The sequence below is a fragment of the Paroedura picta genome, chromosome 2, assembly GCF_049243985.1.
Source record: "Paroedura picta isolate Pp20150507F chromosome 2, Ppicta_v3.0, whole genome shotgun sequence".
NCBI classification, from domain to species: domain Eukaryota; kingdom Metazoa; phylum Chordata; class Lepidosauria; order Squamata; family Gekkonidae; genus Paroedura; species Paroedura picta.
In genome coordinates, this window is record NC_135370.1 from 104,571,359 (window position 1) to 104,590,292 (window position 18,934).

Sequence of the window (18,934 nt, forward strand, 5' to 3'; positions counted from 1 at the left end):
CGATTGGCCCCCTTCCTCTGGACAGACTCTTGGAGGGACCAATTGGTCCCTCCAATTCCTGCGCAGCGTGGCTCACAGTTGCTCCTTTGCCGGCAGCCTGACGCCCAAGGGAGCCCCCGGCAGTCGCGTGGAGCGCGGCTGCCGGGGGCTCCCTGCCCGGCGGCCTGATGCGGTGAGAGGCACAAAGTGCCTCTCGCCGTGTCAGTCCGCTGACCAAGGGAGCCCCCGGCAGCCGCGCTCTGCGCGACTGCCGGGGGCTCCCATGCCTACCGCCCGCCGCGTCGCGGCCGCGTCTACTCTTGGATTAGTCACCTTCAGGGATCTGCTGACCCACCCGCACACAGAACAGCTCCGTGGGACGCAAGGTAGGCCGTGCCACCAGGACACGCCCCGCAGCCCAAGCCGCCCCACCACGCCTCCCCAGCCCCACTAGTGCCCGCTGCATTGAGCCTGCAGCGGGCTTATTTACTAGTCTATAGAATAATTACTCAATTAGGGTTGCACAGCTTAGGGAAAAAATCAGTATTTATCAGGGAGCCCCAAAGTATTAGTATTTCCAGTTTCCTGGGTTCTAAAAATTTGATTTGTATCACTTCTGGGGTTTCTTCAGGATTCCAATATTGTTATATATTTATGCAAAAAAATTAGTAAGTAGAGTAAAATATATAGGCTGTGATCAGTGGAAAATATCTAACAGAAACACTGAAACACTGTATACATTTTAAAATCAGTGATGAGAATATTTTGAGGTGCAAACATACAGATGTGACCGCTTTGAGGATCAAAATAATAGCTGGATTAATACAGTAATTTTGCACGGGTTATTACAAAGACAGCATAAACTACTAGGTTTCTGTTCATCAAAGGAAATCTGAAGTTTTCCTGAAGTTCCTGCAGCTTAAGAAAGGAGAAGCATAAAACAATAGTTTATGTAATAGGTACATATGGTTCACAGAAGCAATGTTTACTTTGCTGCTCTGGGAGCTGAAATCTTAAATAGCAATGAAAGCCAAGAGCCATAATCTGAATATACCATGTGGGCAACATAAATACATCAAGCTGACAGCATCTGGCTTTCAGAGTGGGTGTTTGCCATAGAGTCATTATGGAATCTGCTAAACAATAGTTACCAGAAGCAGCAGGTGATGGTATTTATTACATTCCTGATCATAGGAGAGATTTCATTGTTTGAAATTGGCCTTTGTCAAAATAATGAGGTATTCAAATGTTGATCTCTAATAGTTGGAGGAAGCCAAAAACAACAATAATATTATATGAGTTTCCATTTCAGTGGTACACAGCTAATTTTATGTACCAGTCATTTCACTCCTGTCTTCCTCCTCTTTGTTCTTTATAGACTCAACAAATTGTAAATTTGCCTTTTTCAAAGAAGAAGGAATAAAGCAGCATGCAGTGCTGAGACCATGGTGTATATATAATTAGACCTTTTACCTCTTAGAATTGACTGCTGGGGCCTAAAAGATCCCAGTAGAAGGCAAGTCTATGTAATAATGACTAGGTTGTATGTAACAGAAGACATAAAATCATTCATACAGTCAAGGCTTTGCAGACTGTACTTCAAAAGGGAATATAAGAACCTAAATCAACTGGAATTTTTATACTCTACAATTAGGTACCCAATTCCTATTAGCATCCACCTGTCTCCCAGCCTTTGTTTCATCCTATCCCATAAACAACAACAAAATTATTTAAGCCCCATTCAAACAGCATTTGTGCTGTTTTAGGTGCTGGTTGCTTAAAGATTTGTTATGTCATTTCAGATACATCTATTTTGGCTTCCGGCTGCCAAAATTCTTTTTCTTTAACCTTTTTATACAAGCTGGTTGTGTCCCATTTGCAAAGCAGAGCTGAGGTAATTTTTTTTAATTCCTTTCTTCTGTTTTCAGGTGATCTTTTCTGAATTATTGTAGTGTGATGTTTGAAATGTCAGGAGCATTTCTGAAAGTGTTACTTCCTCCACTGTCTTTTACCAGAGTGGTCTTTTTCAGTGCTGTATTTTTCTTACAGCGGGCTTAACTTCTAGTCACCTGATAAATGTTGAACAAATTTTAAACATATATAAAAATTTAATTAACTCCCATCTATTTGGGAAACCCTTCCAGGGCCATCAAGAAACCCCAGGGTTTCATGAAACCCTGATTAAGAAAGGCTGTGATAGAGGTTTATAAAATTATGCACTGAATGAAAAGAGTTGACAAAGATAAGTTTTTTCTCCCTCTCCCAAAATACTACAACTTAATGTCATCCAACAAAGTTGAAAGGCAGTAGATTCATCAGGACAAGCAAATACTTCTTTCCATAGAGGTTGATTGGAATTCACTGCTAGAGGATGTAGTGATGGCCACAGGAATAAACATCTTTAAAGGGGAGGAGAGAGATTAATGGAGAATAAGTCTATCAATGGCTACTAGCCAGGGTGATAGGGAACCTCCACATTCAAAAGCCCTAATCCTCTAAATCCCAAAGCAAAGAGGCAACATAAAAAGAAGACCTCAGTCTCTGTCCTCTATATATCAGGCAGGTCTGTCCCAGTAGGGCTTCTCTTATGTTCTGTGAAGAACTGGATTTGTCTATTTAGTTTTAAATCTGTTTTTGCCCCCCTGGTTCTATATATGGCTAAAGAGTTAGTTTGGAGTTATTCCATTGGGGAGACAGAATAGCAGAGAGAGGGGCCTTCTCTTCTCTGCCCCAGAAGGAGCATTACCCAGACATCTAGAATGGTGGCTAAGCTCTCATGGTTTGGGATAGATCATTTCAAGTCTGGAGTGGACCTTTGTGGCATTTGTGTGATATCATAATAAATATTATTGTACAAATTTTCTAAACAGAGACAATTCATATTTATATGGATGTAAAAAGAAATTTAGACCCCCCAAAAGAAAGCATGATTTCCTGCGATTATACCTGGATATCTTATAAACCAAACATATGCAGAGTATGGTAAAATTATTTACTCCCTTTTTAATAGCTGCTTTACAGCACATGTACATATACATTTCCCCAAAGAATGCAGAAAGAATGGATCAGTATATGTTTACAGTCATATTTACGATATAAATATTCTTGTCAGAGACCCAGGATATTTGCTGGTTATCCAGGTCTGGATTTGCTGCCAAGCAATGTTCAAAACGACTTTTGAAGCCTAAAGATCATAGAATATAATATGGACTCCTCATTGACATATTATTTGTATGAAATATTCTAATTGAATGTCTTTTGGATCTTCTCTTTTCTAATGAAAAAAAAAGGCTCATATGTTGAGTCATAACTCAACATCAGAGATTGTAATACTTTTTGCCTTTTGTACTAGCTGAGGGCCTGCTGTTGGGGATGCATCAATCAGCTCTCTAAAAATGAAAATGCTGGCAAACATGTAAACCATTATTACCTTCCCCCTACATTTACAGCTTAATGATACAACTTGATTACATGGTGAAATGCTTCATCCCACAGCTGAAGATTAAAGCAGCATTTATTTATTTTCAGCTCACAAAGCCTCTGCCGATTCATGCACTACCTTCATCAGCTTCTTTTAGGGGGAAATGCATGCAGCACACAGCCACTGACAGAGACTAGCAGATTCTATCTTGCTGACCGCAGACTGTACATGAACATGCACAGTCTTAAATGGATAGAATCAGTGCTGTAGATTAAAGCTTTGTGTTGTTTGGTTAAAGAGAAATCTTTTCTAATAAAGCAAATTGAAGTCATTCTACAGAATGCCTTAGCAACATCCATACAGCAATGCTTACTGTGATTGGCCAGCACAGATTTATACCCTGTGGGGATCTGACCCTAAGAGTTCAATGATCCTCTTGACATGAGAAACAGGCAGCTGGCATAATAAAGGCAGCTCGCAGTTTGGATTATTTTACCTTTGGAGTTTTCATTTAAAAGGGTCAGTAGGAGAAATCTTTTGACAAGTTTTCCTTCCTCACCCATTCATTACCTACTCAGTTCAGATGAAAAGCAGAAAGGTAAATTGTTGCAGAAAAACTGAGCTGAATTTATTATCATTAGCTGAATTTAAATTCGGTCAGCAAAGCAGAATTTACAGGCCAAAATTTTTACAAGCCAAAATTCCACTTTAAGTCTTGTCAGAAGTCTTCACATGTAAATGTGCATGTAAATGTGCAATTTTTTTGTGCCTTCACATTCCTTCAAGATTATACTAATACGACATTGTGAGCAAGGCTTCTGGGAATTTACTTCACAGAACTGTGAAGTGGCCTACATTATTCTGAATGTCTTTACTATATCCCAAATAGTAGATTCAAAACTACCTTCCTATTTTAGTTTCCAGAATGTTGTATATTATTATTGTTGTTGTTATTGTTATTGTCATTCTTGAACTTATTGCCCACCACTCTCATTTCTGGCTTATGAAGGGTTACAAATTCGTCTGAAATTAAAACCTCATTAAAACAATACTGGACATAACAATATACACATATATGTACACATGTACATACATACATACATACAGACAGACAGACAGACAGACAGACAGTTTTTCTCAGGTATGCCCCTCACCCCATCTGTGGAAACCATGACCAGTGTCAGGGGGAGAGAAACCTCAGAGATAGCAGGGCCGGTTTATCCATGTAGCACATGTAGCACATGATATGGGCCCCATGCTTCCAGGGGTCCTGTATTATGTCCCCTTAAAATGGATCAGGGCTGTAGCTTCTCTCCTCTCTCTTTTCCCCTCTTTTAAGAACACTCGGAGTGACACCCGTTTCTACTGTGGGAGGCCTCTGGCTTCTCCTGCTGCAGCTGTACTCTGCTAAGGCCCCATATATCCTTAAACTAGCTCTGGTGCTATGGGCCCCTTGAATCCTTAAATACTCCAGAGAGAGAAGAAGAAAGTGAAGTTGGAAAGATTGACAGGAGAAGGGAGAAGAGGGGGAGAAGATTATTCAATGATACATGTTGTGGCCATCTCCTGCCTGCAGCACAATGGGGCTACGCGCCGGGTGTTTGGTGGAGGCCAGGTGCGGAGGCCCTCTGGGACATGAGATCTGGTCCCCCCTGAGTTTGGACACAGCATTAATGTTGCTGACACCTGCCACTGGTTGCCACCCTGGTTTTGACTATCAACCACTGGTTAACATCTGGACCAATTGCCAGAGGGCCAAAGTATAGGAAGCACGGGAGGAGTTTTATCTTTTATTATTTACTGCTATTTTTATGCTGGAGTTTTTTTGTGGATGTTAATATTAGTTTGTTTTTATGAGAGATCTGTTTTAGGTATTATATTATCTTGTGAACCACCACAAACCAGCATGCTGGGAGCGGCGGTCTATAAACAAACAAACAAACAAACAAACAAACAAACAAACACATGGCTTAATGTTTATAATTTTTAAGCAGGTGATTTGGATCCTTTGGTCCATGGACAGAAAGCAGCCCCAAATACCCCCCTGATGCTTTTGTTAGGGGAGGAGGAGACTCCCAGAAAAAAACTTGGGAAAATCAGAGCTATGAAGGAGAAGGAAGTGGCAAAAGCGGTCTCCCCTTTCCATCCATGGACATCCTTCACTGAATCCAAGTGTTTAATTCTTAGAACAGACTTTTTCAACCATGGTGTTTTTTTTTTGACAGCCCTGGAAGGGTTTCCTGAATGGAAAAGTTGTATGACCATGTATGGTCATGTGGACCTCCCCAAAAATAGCCAATGATGGGCCTGGAGCAGGTGGGAAGGGGAGGAGCCCTGAGCAGGCATGTACACAGCTATGCTCCCCAACCATATTCTTCACAATCACTTTTGGGGTTCCTCAAAGCCTGAGAAATGTTTCAGGGGTTTCCTAGTAGTAAAAAAGTTGAGAAAGGTGAACTTAGAATCAAACAATTAAGAAGACTTTTCATGAAATACTGATGTGATTTTGCAAAGCCTTGCCAGATTAGAGATGCAAAGTCATCTCTTCTAGTAACCCAAAGGAAAATGTACTGCCATTCTGGTGGCATGGGGGAAGGACAATCAAACAGGAGACACTTTGCAGGAAAAAATTGTGCCTCATTTTGTCATGTTTGCTTTTTAATATATTGTGCAACAAATCTAATTAAAATGACCTTATCTAGAAGTGAATACATAATATTCTTTTCACTTAATTTTGTTAAATAGAGATTATTTTAAATGATCATTTTTATCACTTCTTTATTTAGATTTCTCTTTTGAGAAATGAGACATTGGGCTGCCAGCACCACTTCATCAGATTACAGCAGTGAACAGAAACCTGGCAAATGGTAGGCCATCCCTGAGGCAGATGTCTCTCCTTACAGCACTTTCTATATTCATCTTTCATAACACTTAATCTTAACTCTTGGATGACCTTCATCAGCTGTCACAGCCAGCTAAACAGTCATAGTGCTGACAACGGCTTTCCGTTTTGAAGAGATGTAAATTCCCCTTGTCCAGAGCACTGGAAATCCCCACATCTCTGGATCTCATTGTGCACAACAAAAACAAAATGTATACAATGAATTTATTTGCCCTATCTCTACATATGAAGATAGTTTGATTGTTTATGGAAGTCGTATTTGTGAAAGCCCTTTTGGACAGTTTTCTGAGAAAGCAGAGTATAAATATAGTACTAAACAAATGATGCCTCTTTTCTGCTAAAGCAATTTCATTAAACAGCATTACATGAAACTCAGTCCCTAGACTTGGATTTATTCTTTTAATCAAAGAGTTATGAGAGGATAGTCGTGCTTTTATTACTTCTCAAAAGAACATTTCCAGGATATATAAAATGAAGGCCTACATAACCAGACAACAAGCAACATAAGGGGAAACAAAAAACTAATCTAAACAGGAGAGGACCTTTGGAACTTTTCACAGAGAAACACATTGCAGGATTTCCCAATACCTAGGGGAAGAACAAAAATATTTGCTGGGTGAGAATTCTGCCTGACACATTATAATCAATACAAATATATTGAAGGAACAGAACCAGCTAGAACAGATTAAAGAAGTATTTACCCACCTGTTGAAAATTTAAAAGAAAAAAATTATCTATAACTGTGGAAAATCTGAGGAAGATCAGTATGAATGAAACATGTTGTTACCCTGTCAAGATCCTCCATAATAGAAGGCAGTCTTCAAGAAGGCATCTCCATATGCCTGGCACATATTGGGCATTGTACAGAATGGTGTACACAGGAACCAGACAGATAGCTACTTGATATGGAAAGCCAATGGTACTGCTCCCTGAAACAGAGGCTCAGGCTGGATTTCATCTTATATGAGATTGCTAGAACAGGATGGAAAAATTCCACTCTCTTCCATTTCCTTTAGGTTATTCCAACAGAGTTAAGCTTAAATGGGCAGTTATGGGAAGCATAATAGGACCATTGCCCCTCCCAGCCAGAACCATCATATTGTCCAGGGAATAGAGTGGCTCCCCCCAAACTAACCAGACTTTCTTTTGTTCACTTCATGTCCTGTCTCTTCCTTCCATTCAGTGTAGCAGCATCTCCCTTGCTCTAATAATCCATCTAATAATAATAATCTAATAATAATCTAATAATCCTTATCAATTAACCCATCTGAGCCACTGAGTAAACACTGGTCTCCAACCAGCTTAGGTATTGTCTGTCTTTGAGACATGCTTCACCTGACTGTGAGTCATACTCCAAACAGCCCACTTCAATTATATCATACTTCAACTCACCTATCAGATACATCTGGGGCTCCTGGCCAATCACCATTTACCTGCATTACAAAGTAGCCTGAGCTCTGACAAGTGTGTGTTCATCCTGGTACCAGACTGTCCACCAAGATAAAAGCTGGTTTGGTGTCTTCCCCCACCCCACTTTTCAAGAATCTACTTCTGGACAGGCTGTATGTATATTTTACCTCCCCAATTAATCTCTCTATCATGGATGCTATATTCTTTATTTCTCTCTGAATGCTTCTGTGTGTATGTTATTTTTAAGAATGTTTAGTTTAAATATTTTAGGATTTCTTTTAAAGTAAAAATGTGTTTGTATTCAATATTAATCTGCCTTGCTTGAGTTCCAACAGTTGGACCATGGCATACACAGGTGATTGGAACATGCTGCTAATGGCCTGTGCTCCTGTCACTTGAAATATTAATTTACTGTCATAATTAATGAAAGGCCATTTCTGGTAAAAACGTTAGATCTGAATTTGTTGACATTAGTGGTGTACAAATTGAGATGCTTTGTGTGTGGTCAATAGATAATATGACATTATTTTATGCTTTTTAAACACTTTGAGCACTGATCATAGAATCATAGAGTTGGAAGGGACCTCCAGGGTCATCTAGTCCAACACCCTGAACAATGCAGGATCTTACAACTACCTACCCACCCACAGTGACCCCAATTCCATACCCAAGTGAACCCTCCACCTTCAGAACCCAGCCTGGCTTGGAGGAAATTCACCTACCATCCACAGTGGGGATCAGCAATTCCCTGGGTATGCAAAGAAGGGCCACAAGAGACAAACACTGGCACATCCCTTCATGCCCACCCACTCATAATCCGCCAAAGCTAATAAAATCAGCATTTAAGTCAGATGACTATCTAGCCTCTGCTTAATACAGGAGAATCCACCACCTCCCGAGGAAGCCTGTTCCACTTAGAAACCGCTCTGTCAGGAACTTCTTCTGGATGTTTAGACAGAATTTTCCTCATCCACACTAACCTGCCACCCCCTTGAACCTTCACAGAATCAGCCTCACTGTCAGATGGCTATCCAGCCTCTGTTTAAAAATTTCCAAAGATGGAGAACCCATCACCTCCCAAGGAAGCCTGTTCCACTGAGAAACCACTCTGTCAGGAACTTCTTCCGGATGTTTAGATGGAATTTCTTTTGTATCAATTTCATTCCATTGGTTCTGGTTGGTTCCTCCTGGGCAAGAGAGAACAACTCTGCTCCATCCTATATATGGCAGCCTTTTAAATACTTGAAGATGGTTATCAGATCCCCTCTTAGTCGTCTCCTCTCCAGGCTAAACAGAACAAGCTCTCTCAACCTTCCTCATACGACTTGGTCTCCAAACACAATCTCCACAGCCCTCCTCTGGATATGCTCCAGTTTGTCTCTCCAGGAGCTCTCTTTTGCAGGCCCTGTGGAACTGTTCAAGGTCCATCAGGGCCCTGATCTCCTCTGGAAGCTCATTCCACCAGGTGGGGGCCAGGATAGAAAAAGCTCTGACCCTAGTTGAGGCCAAGCGATCTTCCCTGGTTCCAGGGATCACTAGGAAGTTGGAAGTGCTAGAGTGTAAGGCTCTTTGTGGGGTGTAAGCAGAGAGGCAATCCCTCAGGTACACTGCGCCCAGACTGCATATGGCCTTAAAGATGATAACCAGAACCTTAAGTCTGATCCAGAATTCAACTGGAAGCCAGCACAGCTGCTGGAGGATGGGCTGAATGTGGGACCTCCAAGGTGTTTCTGTGAGGATCCTGTTGGCTGGGTTCTGGACTAGTTGCAGTTTCTGGATCAAAGTCGAGGACAGGCCTGTGTAGAGCCACCTTTTTAGCCACCAAGTCACCCTGCTGACTCATGTTCAGTGTATAATCTACTAAGACCTCCAGACCCTTTTCACGTGTACTACTGCTAAGATAAGTCTTGCCCATTCTATAGTGTTGCATATAATTTTTCCTACCTAAATGAAGAACTTTACATTTATCACTATTGAAATTCATTTTAACTCAGTTTTCTAGCCTGTCAAGATCATCCTGTTTTCGGATTCTGTCTTCTGGTGTGTTAGTGTCATCTGCAAAATGATCAATGGTCCCCTCTATTCCTTCATTCAAATCATTTATGAATATGTTGAACATCACAGGACACTCCATTCATCACTCCTCTCCAAGAAGATGATGAAACATCTAAAAACATCCTCTGGGTGTGATCTGTCAATAAGTTCTCGATCCACCCAACAGTAATAGGATCCATACTACATTTTTCCAACTTGTCAGTAACACATGGAACCTTATCAAATGCCATGCTAAAATCAAGGTAAACTATGTCCATAGCATTCCTCTGGCCTAGCAAGTTGGTGGCTTTCTCAAAAAAAGAGATGAGGTTTGTCTGACATGATTTGTTTTTGAGAAAGCCGTGCTGACTCTTAGTAATTGCAGTTATCTGCTCTAGTTGCTCAAGGACTGACTGTTTGGTGATTTCTTCTAAAATTTTGCCAGCCATAGATGTCAAGCTGATGAGTCAGTAGTTACCCAGATCCACCTTTTTCTCCTTCTTGAAGATGGGGACAAACTTTGCCCGCCTCCAATCTTTTGGCACTTCACCTGTTCTCCAAGAATTGCCAAAAATAATTAGCAGAGGCTCAGAAATTACATCTGCAAGTTCTTTTAGTACCCTTGGATGCAATTAATCTGGCTTAGAGGATCTGGTTTTATTTAAAGAAACTAGGTATTTATAGACTGCCCCTACAGTGATCCTAGGCCACAACTTCTTCATCACATGAAATGATTTTGTCACATTGAGCACGATTCCCCTCACAAGAGAAGACTGAGAAGTAAGAATTGAGCAGTTAATCATCTGTTACAATGTCACTTTCTTGTCCCCTGCAATGGTCCTACCATGTCACTATCCTTTTTGATTGATTACATTTTTTTATAAATGATTTTGTCTCTAACTTTTGTGTTTCTCACCTATACGTACTGTAATTTAACTATATTTAGGATTATTGTGTTAGAAAAACCTCCAATTATTAATCTCTGTTTTAAGGAAACTTTAAACATGTTGTTTATTTTCAATATGTTGTTGTTAGGTGCGAAGTCGTGTCCGACCCATCACAACCCCATGGACAATGATCCTCCAGGCCTTCCTGTCCTCTACCATTCCCCGGAGTCCATTTAAATTTGCACCTACTGCTTCAGTGACTCCATCCAGCCACCTCATTCTCTATCGTCCTCTTCTTTTGCCCTCAATTGCTCCCAGCATTAGGCACTTCTCCAGGGAGTCCTTCCTTCTCATGAGGTGGCCAAAGTATTTGAGTTTCATCTTCAGGATCTGGCCTTCTAAGGAGCAGTCCGGGCTGATCTCCTCTAGGACTGACCGGTTTGTTCGCCTTACAGTCCAAGGGACTCGCAAGAGTCTTCTCCAGCACCAGAGTTCAAAAGCCTCAATTCTTTGCCGCTCAGCCTTCCTTGTGGTCCAACTTTCACAGCCATACATTGCAACTGGGAATACCATAGCCTTGACTAGATGCACTTTTGTCTCTGCTTTTTAGGACGCTGTCTAGATTTGCCATAGCTTTCCTCCCCAGGAGCAAGCATCTATTAATTTCTTTGCTGCAGTCCCCATCTGCAATGATCTTGGAGCCCAGGAAAATAAAATCTGTCACTACCTCAATTTCTTCCCCATCTATTTGCCAGGATTTGAGAGGGCCGGATGCCATGATCTTCATTTTCTTGATGCTGAGTTTCAAGCCAACTTTTGCACTTTCCTCCTTCACCCGCATCAAGAGGCTCTTTAGTTCCTCTTTGCATTCTGCTATTAGAGTGGTATCATCTGCATATCTGAGGTTGTTGATATTTATCCCTGCAATCTTGATTCCAATTTGTGACTCATCTAACCCCGCCTTTCTCATGATTTGCTCCGCATACAAGTTAAATAGGCAAGGCAACAGTATACAGCCTTGCCGAACTCCTTTCTCAATTTTGAACCAATCAGTGATTCCATGCCCGATTCTCACTGTTGCTTCTTGATCTGCATATAGGTTTCTCAAGAGACAAATAAGATGCTCTGGTATTCCCATCTCTTTAAGAACTTGCCACAATTTGTTGTGCTCCACACAATCAAAGGCTTTAGCATAGTCAATGAAGCCGAAGTAGATGTTCTTCTGGAACTCCCTAGCTTTCTCCATGATCCAACGTATGTTGGCAATTTGATCTCTAGTATCCCTGCCTCTTCGAAATCCTGCCTGTACTTCTGGAAGTTCTCGGTCCACATATTGCTGGAGCCTAGCTTGTAGGACTTTGAGCATAACTTTGCTAGCATGAGAAATTAGTGCAATGGTGTGGTAGTTTGAACATCCTTTGGCATTTCCATTCTTTGGAATTCGAATGTAAACTGACCTTTTCCAATCCTGTGGCCATTGTTGAGTTTTCCAGATTTGCTGGCACATTGAGTGTAGCACTTTTACTGCATTGTCTTTTAAGATTTTGAATAGTTCAACTGGAATGCTGTCACCACCACTAGCTTTATTGTTGCTCAGACTTCCTAAGGCCCATTTGACTTCACATCCCAGGTTGTGTGGCTCCAGGTCAGTAACTACCCCATCGTGGTTATCAGGGATGTTAAACTCGCACTTGTATAGTCCCTCTGTATAATTTTGCCACCTTTTTAAAAATCTCTTGTGCTTCTGTGAGGTCCCTACCATTTTGGTCCCTTATCATACCCATCTTTGCATGAAACATTCTCTTCATATCTCCAATTTTCTTGAAAAGATCTCTGGTCCTCCCCATTCTATTGTTTTCTTCTATTTGTTTGCACTGTTCATTTAAGAAGGCATTCTTATCTCTTCTAGCTTTTCTCTGGAATTCTGCATTCAATTGGGTGTATCTTTCTCTTTCTCCCTTGCCTTTCACTTCCCTTCTCTCCTTAGCTATTTGTAAAGCTTCCTCAGACAGCCATTCTGATCCCGTGCATTTCTCTTTTTTTGGCATGGTTTTAGTTGCTACCTCTTGTACAATGTTGCGAACCTCTGTCCATAGTTCTTCAGGCATTCTGTCTATTATATCTAATTCCTTAAATCTATTTGTCACCTCTACTGTATATTCATTGGGGATATGATTTAGTTCATACCTGAGTGGCCTAGTTCTTTTCCCTACTTTCTTCAATTGAAGCCTAAATTTTGCAACAAGAAGCTGATGATCTGAACCACAATCAGCTTCTGGTCTTGTTTTTACTGACTGTATAGAACTTCTCCATCTTTGGCTGCAGAGCACATAGTCAATCTGATTTCTGTGTCAATCGTCTGGTGATGTCCATGTGTAGAGTCGTCTTTTGGGTTGTTGGAAAAGAGTGTTTGCTATGACCATTGTATTCTCTTGACAAAATTCTACCAGCCTGTGCCCTGCTTAATTTTGTACTCCAAGACCAAACATGCCTGTTATCCCGGTTCTTTTGTTATCTTTTGGCTTCCTACTTTAGCATTCCAATCCCCCATGATGATAAGCACATCATTTTTTGGCGTTGCTTCTAGAAGGTGTTGTAGGGCTTCATAGAACTGGTCAACTTCATCCTCTTCAGCAGCCGTGGTTGGGATTACTGTGATGTTGAATGGTTTGCCTTGGATTCGAACTGAGATAATTCTGTCATTTTGGGGATTGTATCCCAAGACTGCTTTTCCTACTCTCTTATTGATTTTGAAGGCTACTCCATTTCTTCTGCAAGATTATTGTCCACGGTAGTATGGTCATCTGAATTAAATTTACCCATTCCTGTCCATTTGAGTTCACTGATTCCCAAAATGTTGATGTTCAGTCTTGTCATCTCTTGTTTAATCACATCCAGCTTGCCTTGATTCATGGATCTGACATTCCAGGTTCCTATGGAATAAAAATCTTTACTGCATCAGACTGTCTTTTCACCTCTAGTTACCTCCACAACTGAGTGTCCTTTTGGCTTTGGCCCAGTCGCTTCATTCATTCTGGAGCTACTCGTATTAGCCCTCTGCTCATCCCCAGTAGCATATTGGACACCTTCCGACCTGAGGGGCTCATCTTCCGGTGTCATATCGTTTTGCCTTTTGGAACTGTCCAGTGGGTTTTCATGGCAAAGATACTAGAGTGGTTTGCCATTTCCTTCTCCAGTGGATCACCTTTTGTCAGAGCTCTCAGCTATGACCTGTCCATCTTGGGTGGCCCTGCATGGCATAGCTCATAGCTTCACTGAGCTACTTAAGCCCCCTTGCCACAGCAAGGCAGTGATCCTTGAAGGGGGAATTTTCAACAAGTTGTCTACCTAAAAAGAATATGCATACTCTAATATGTGAATAGAAAATGCTCAGTGAATAGAATGCTTTATTGTTTGTATTTTGTTTATCTTCACATTAGAGATGTGAAGCTCATTAAGCTAAGACACCAAGATTTGCCCAAGGCCACCTCCTTCATTGGTCAGCTGGTAACTTTGACACAGGTCTATTGTGTTAAATGTCTTAAACAGTATAACAAATTGGCCTCCAGATTTTTTCCCCTGCTCTCTAGAATCATTGTTTTTAGAGAAGCAGTACAAAGTTGTTACATTAAAAATGGAGAATGGGACATACAACTCACTAAAATATGCAGTTGATAGCCAATTCGATATTATTTATGGTTATATAGTCTGCAGGCTGGTTGCTTTGATTGCCTTCTGGAAAATTAATGGGATAAATAAATTCATATATGTCTTCAAATACAGCTTTGCCAATAAACCAGCCAATATTACTAGCCTACATACATTATTATTGGGCTGTCTGCCTACAAGCACATATGTTTTAAGCGGAGTCATACTGATGGACAGAAAGAGAAAAGGGAAAATAGTTTAGCAGTTAACATATTACCATGTGAAAAGCAACCTGACAGCACTTCCCCCTCTCACACACTCAGACACACACACATTTCCCTACCAAGTCATCTAGGAATGATAATGAACTACCACAGGCTCTTGGGCAAGTTGATCAGCCTCTTGGCAATTCCTTTAAATGCCTCCCCCACAACCTTCTCAGGCAGATCAAACACTCTCCACAGCCTGAGAAGGCGGGGGGGGCATTTATACGATACACCCAGCAACTGATTATGACAGATCAGCCAATGGGTGTGCTCTCCTTCCCCCACCTTCTCAGAAAAGACATGGGGGAGAGAGGGCACACCCACATTGCCTGAGAAGGCTGGGGGAGGCATTTAAAAGGCCCATTAAGCAGCTGACTCTCTCCCCTGCCTTCCCAGAGAAGGTGGGGGAAGTGAGAGCATGTCGAGCAGCTGATCTATTAAGATCAGCTGCTTGGCAAGCTCTTTAAATGCCCCCCCCCCGCAGCCTTCTCTGCTGCCTAATAAGGTGGGGAGGGAAGAGGTGTGTGCAGGAGAAAATAATGTACCACTTTAGATTTGACTGAATTTATTTGGCTAATTCTGAATATTTGAAGGGTGTTTCAGGTGATTCAGATTTGGGCTGAATCAATTCTGGCTGAATCTGAAATGATCCAGACTTTTTCCCTGTGCACATGCCTATTTGCCACCTCCACATCTCACCACTGCCACTCCACCTGGATACAGGAAGGACAGTTGTTTATATCTCTCTTTTGCTTTGCTCAATGAAAAAGTATGTGTTTAGCATTCTTCATTGTCATGCTATAGCAACAATTAATCCAATTTCTTTCATCCTATGTATATCATTATATGTCATCAAGTCACAACTGACTTATGGAGACCCCAGCAAGGAGCATTAAAAGCAAGTTAGAAGCAGAGGTTGCCATTGCCTTCTTCTGCAGAGACTTCCATGGTAGTTCCCCATCCTTCCTAGATTCCAAGGCCTGATGAGATTGGGGTATCCCATACTATTCTATGTCTTCTGTGCATCCTGGATATCCTTAATTCTTTTTATTTTTTAAAAATATCATGTCTGTTTAACTCATTGTGATATGCATATTTTAGCTACCTAAATCCCCTTCATTATTTGCAGTGTATACTACATACTTTTTTTGCTGTTATAAGAAATTATTTTTTTCTGGTACTATATTAAAAAACATTAAAAAACATCAATAATCTTTTGCCCCAGATTCCACCACCCATGTCTCTATCACTCTCTTATGACCTGTTATTGATACCTAAAGACCTGAATCAAACACTTTCCTAATTAAAAACTTCTCTTTATTATCCTGTCTTTTGGAGGTGAAAAGTTTCTATGCTGTTTAAGTACTTTTAATTTTCTGCTGCTTTCCTATGCATCCAATTATTTCTGAAACTGTTTATCCTATTAGAGTTGTAAATTCATTTTCTGGAATATAAGGAGTTCCATAAAATTTTTACAGGGTTTTTGTGACACACATGCATTTTTTCCCTCATTTTTATACAGTTCTTATGCTGAATACATTCTATTCACTTTCTAAACTGCTATCTGTTTCTTTTCTGAATGTTTTGATTGCTGTCAACCGTTTTTCTATATTTGCACTCATATTCAGATATTTCATTTCTCCTTGTTCAAGTTTCTACCATTTATTGTATGACAGTTATAAATTGCTGTTTTCCAAACTCAGATACATTATCTACATGCCAAATCACATAAGAAACTTTGGGTGAAGTCCCCAAAATTTTAAAAATTATTGTGTGCTCAATCTGGTCTGTCTACTCAGCATATGTATATGTCGCAGTGCACCTAAGGGGCCATATTCACTCTCAACATTTTTATCCAACCCTCCTTTGCTTTGTTGATATGTATGATTGATTGAAGACCTTTTGAGTGTTTTTCTTCCAGCTTTCTTCTATCACCACAACTTGGTAGGAAATTCAGAAAAAGGGATGGATCCATTTGTACCTGCATATCCATCATCCCAGTTGGGGGTTCCATTAAGGGACTTGGGGAGCCAAGGCTTAGGGAGACATGCTAACACAGGGACACATCAAAGAATTTGATCTGCCGGAACCTGGTAAATGGAAGAGCTATGTTGAACGTTTTGAGGTTTATGCGATCACAAACAAGGCTTCTGATGCACACACAAGAGTGATGTTCTTCAGTGTGTGTGGCCCAAAGACCTATGCACTGGCCAAAGCATTGGTGTCCCTGATGCTGTTATCAGCCACACCCCTTGTAGACATTCTTATCACCTTAACAAACCATTTTACTCCCCCCCCAGCCATCAGAGATTGGGCAGCAACACACGTCCATCCTTGGGAGAAGACTAGGGGCCCCTGGTCCAGGAGCCATATAGATTCTGTGAATTCTTATATGGATCAAATCTTTTTAATAGCAATCAACACATTGTCTAAATGGTTGGAGGTATTGCCAGTATTGTCGATGACAGCACTCACAATGACCCATGAGCTTCACAGCCTATTCACTACCCATGGAATTCCTGATGTGGTTGTTTCTGACAATGCCACCCAGTTTGTGTCAATCAAATTCAAAATATTCCTGGAGAATGGACTAGTGCAACACGTAATATCTACACCCTTCCATCTCTCGATCAATGGGCAGGCTGAGTGGATAGTGAGAACAACCAAGGACTATCTGGCTCAGTTAGGATCTGGGGACAGAGACTAGCCAGTTTCCTTTTGGCAAAACGCACAACACCAAGCATGTCAACAGGTAAAAGCCCAGTGGAACTTTAAATGCATGACTGCCTGACTACACTGTTGGATTGACTCCACGCGAATTGCATGGACAGAAGAACGTGGGCCAGAAAAATCACAGGGCCAGAAAAATGTGTGAGACAGGGCGTGCCCCACCTGATAGAATTACTGAGCTGGGGAGTGGCAGGTAATTGGAAATGAAGTTACAGCTGCAGAAGGGCCAGACTCGGGGGGGGGGGGAGTGATGGCTATGTCCCAACAGCTCCAAAGAGCAAGGGTTAAACCTCACTATTTATGAGATTTTATGGAATTGGAGGGAGGGGTATAATATATTGAGCCTGCATGTTATTGTTACTGTGTCTTTATGAAGGAATTAAGAGTTCCCACATGCAGCAAATTTAAGCATGAATAGTCTACAGAACTTGTGAGTTTTCTTTCACTTTTGCCAGTTTCTATCAGTGTGTATTGAGTGTGCTAACAAAGTGTTCATTAATACATATTCGGCCAGTATATTATATCTTCCTGTAACCTTCAGTTGTATTTATTACTAGAGGGAAAGGCCATTGTTGCTGTAAATACAATGGGTGCTAGCCTGGTGGGAGGGTGGTGTCTTCTGTTTGGAGTTGTTGTTGCCTGGGAATGCATGTGGGGGTTGAGGCAAGGGGGGTGCCCCATGGCAGCCACCCCTGTCTGCTTGCATGGAGGGGGTAATGGGATGCTCAGGACCATCCCAGCCCTGCCCAGCCACTGGAGCTATGGAATGGGGGGCTTGAGCATTCCTTGTGATGCTCAGACAGAGAGTCCAGACCGCAGGCATGAAAGGCAGAGAAGCATGCCAGAGAGAGGTAGAAGAAGGGAGAGGGATATCCACTTCTCTCCGGCTCCCGCCACTCTAGTCACTCTCCTCTGGATGCAAAGCAGGTGCCAGAGCCAGCCAGGAGAACAGGAAAGTGTTTACGCCTAAATTACCCAACAGTTGGTATAATTAAGACAATGTATTGAAAAGATTTAAGGTAACGGTTACAATATAAGAATTAATCTAGTAGCATGAAAAACAAGGGAATAAACTCCCTGGATAAACCCCAACTGGCCTAACTTCTACTTTACCTAAAAGCAAGCCAGCTCCCCTTCTCACGTTCTTGACATGGTCCAGTCATCAAGGATACATGCATAATTCCTATCAGGGTGAACTGATCCCTCCTTCATTTCTCTAATTGCCTTTAACCTTCTGGTCTATTGATCAAATAATCACTCAGGACCAAGCAAACACCAATCCCAAAGTAAAAAGCCATAATTCCGATCATGTCATACTCCTGCTTCCTCCTCTTGAGTTCACAAGCAATTAACAGTGTGGCTTATTGCCTTGGGAGATACACCTTGATGTCCCTGCATCCAGGATAGCACCAAGGAGCACCAGCTGAGACTAATTCTCATATCAAACATCTCACATACCAAAGGAGGGCAAAAAGCATTTTATTGTATTGGTGATACCATACACATTGTAAATGTGTGACTTCTAGGGTTGTATCAGGTCAGCTGGCATCACTTCTGGGATTACTCAAAGCTTGAAGAATATTTCAGGGGTTACTCTATGGTCAAAAGGTTGAGAAAGGCTGGCTTAGACAACAGTCTGCTTCAGTATGCATTTCTG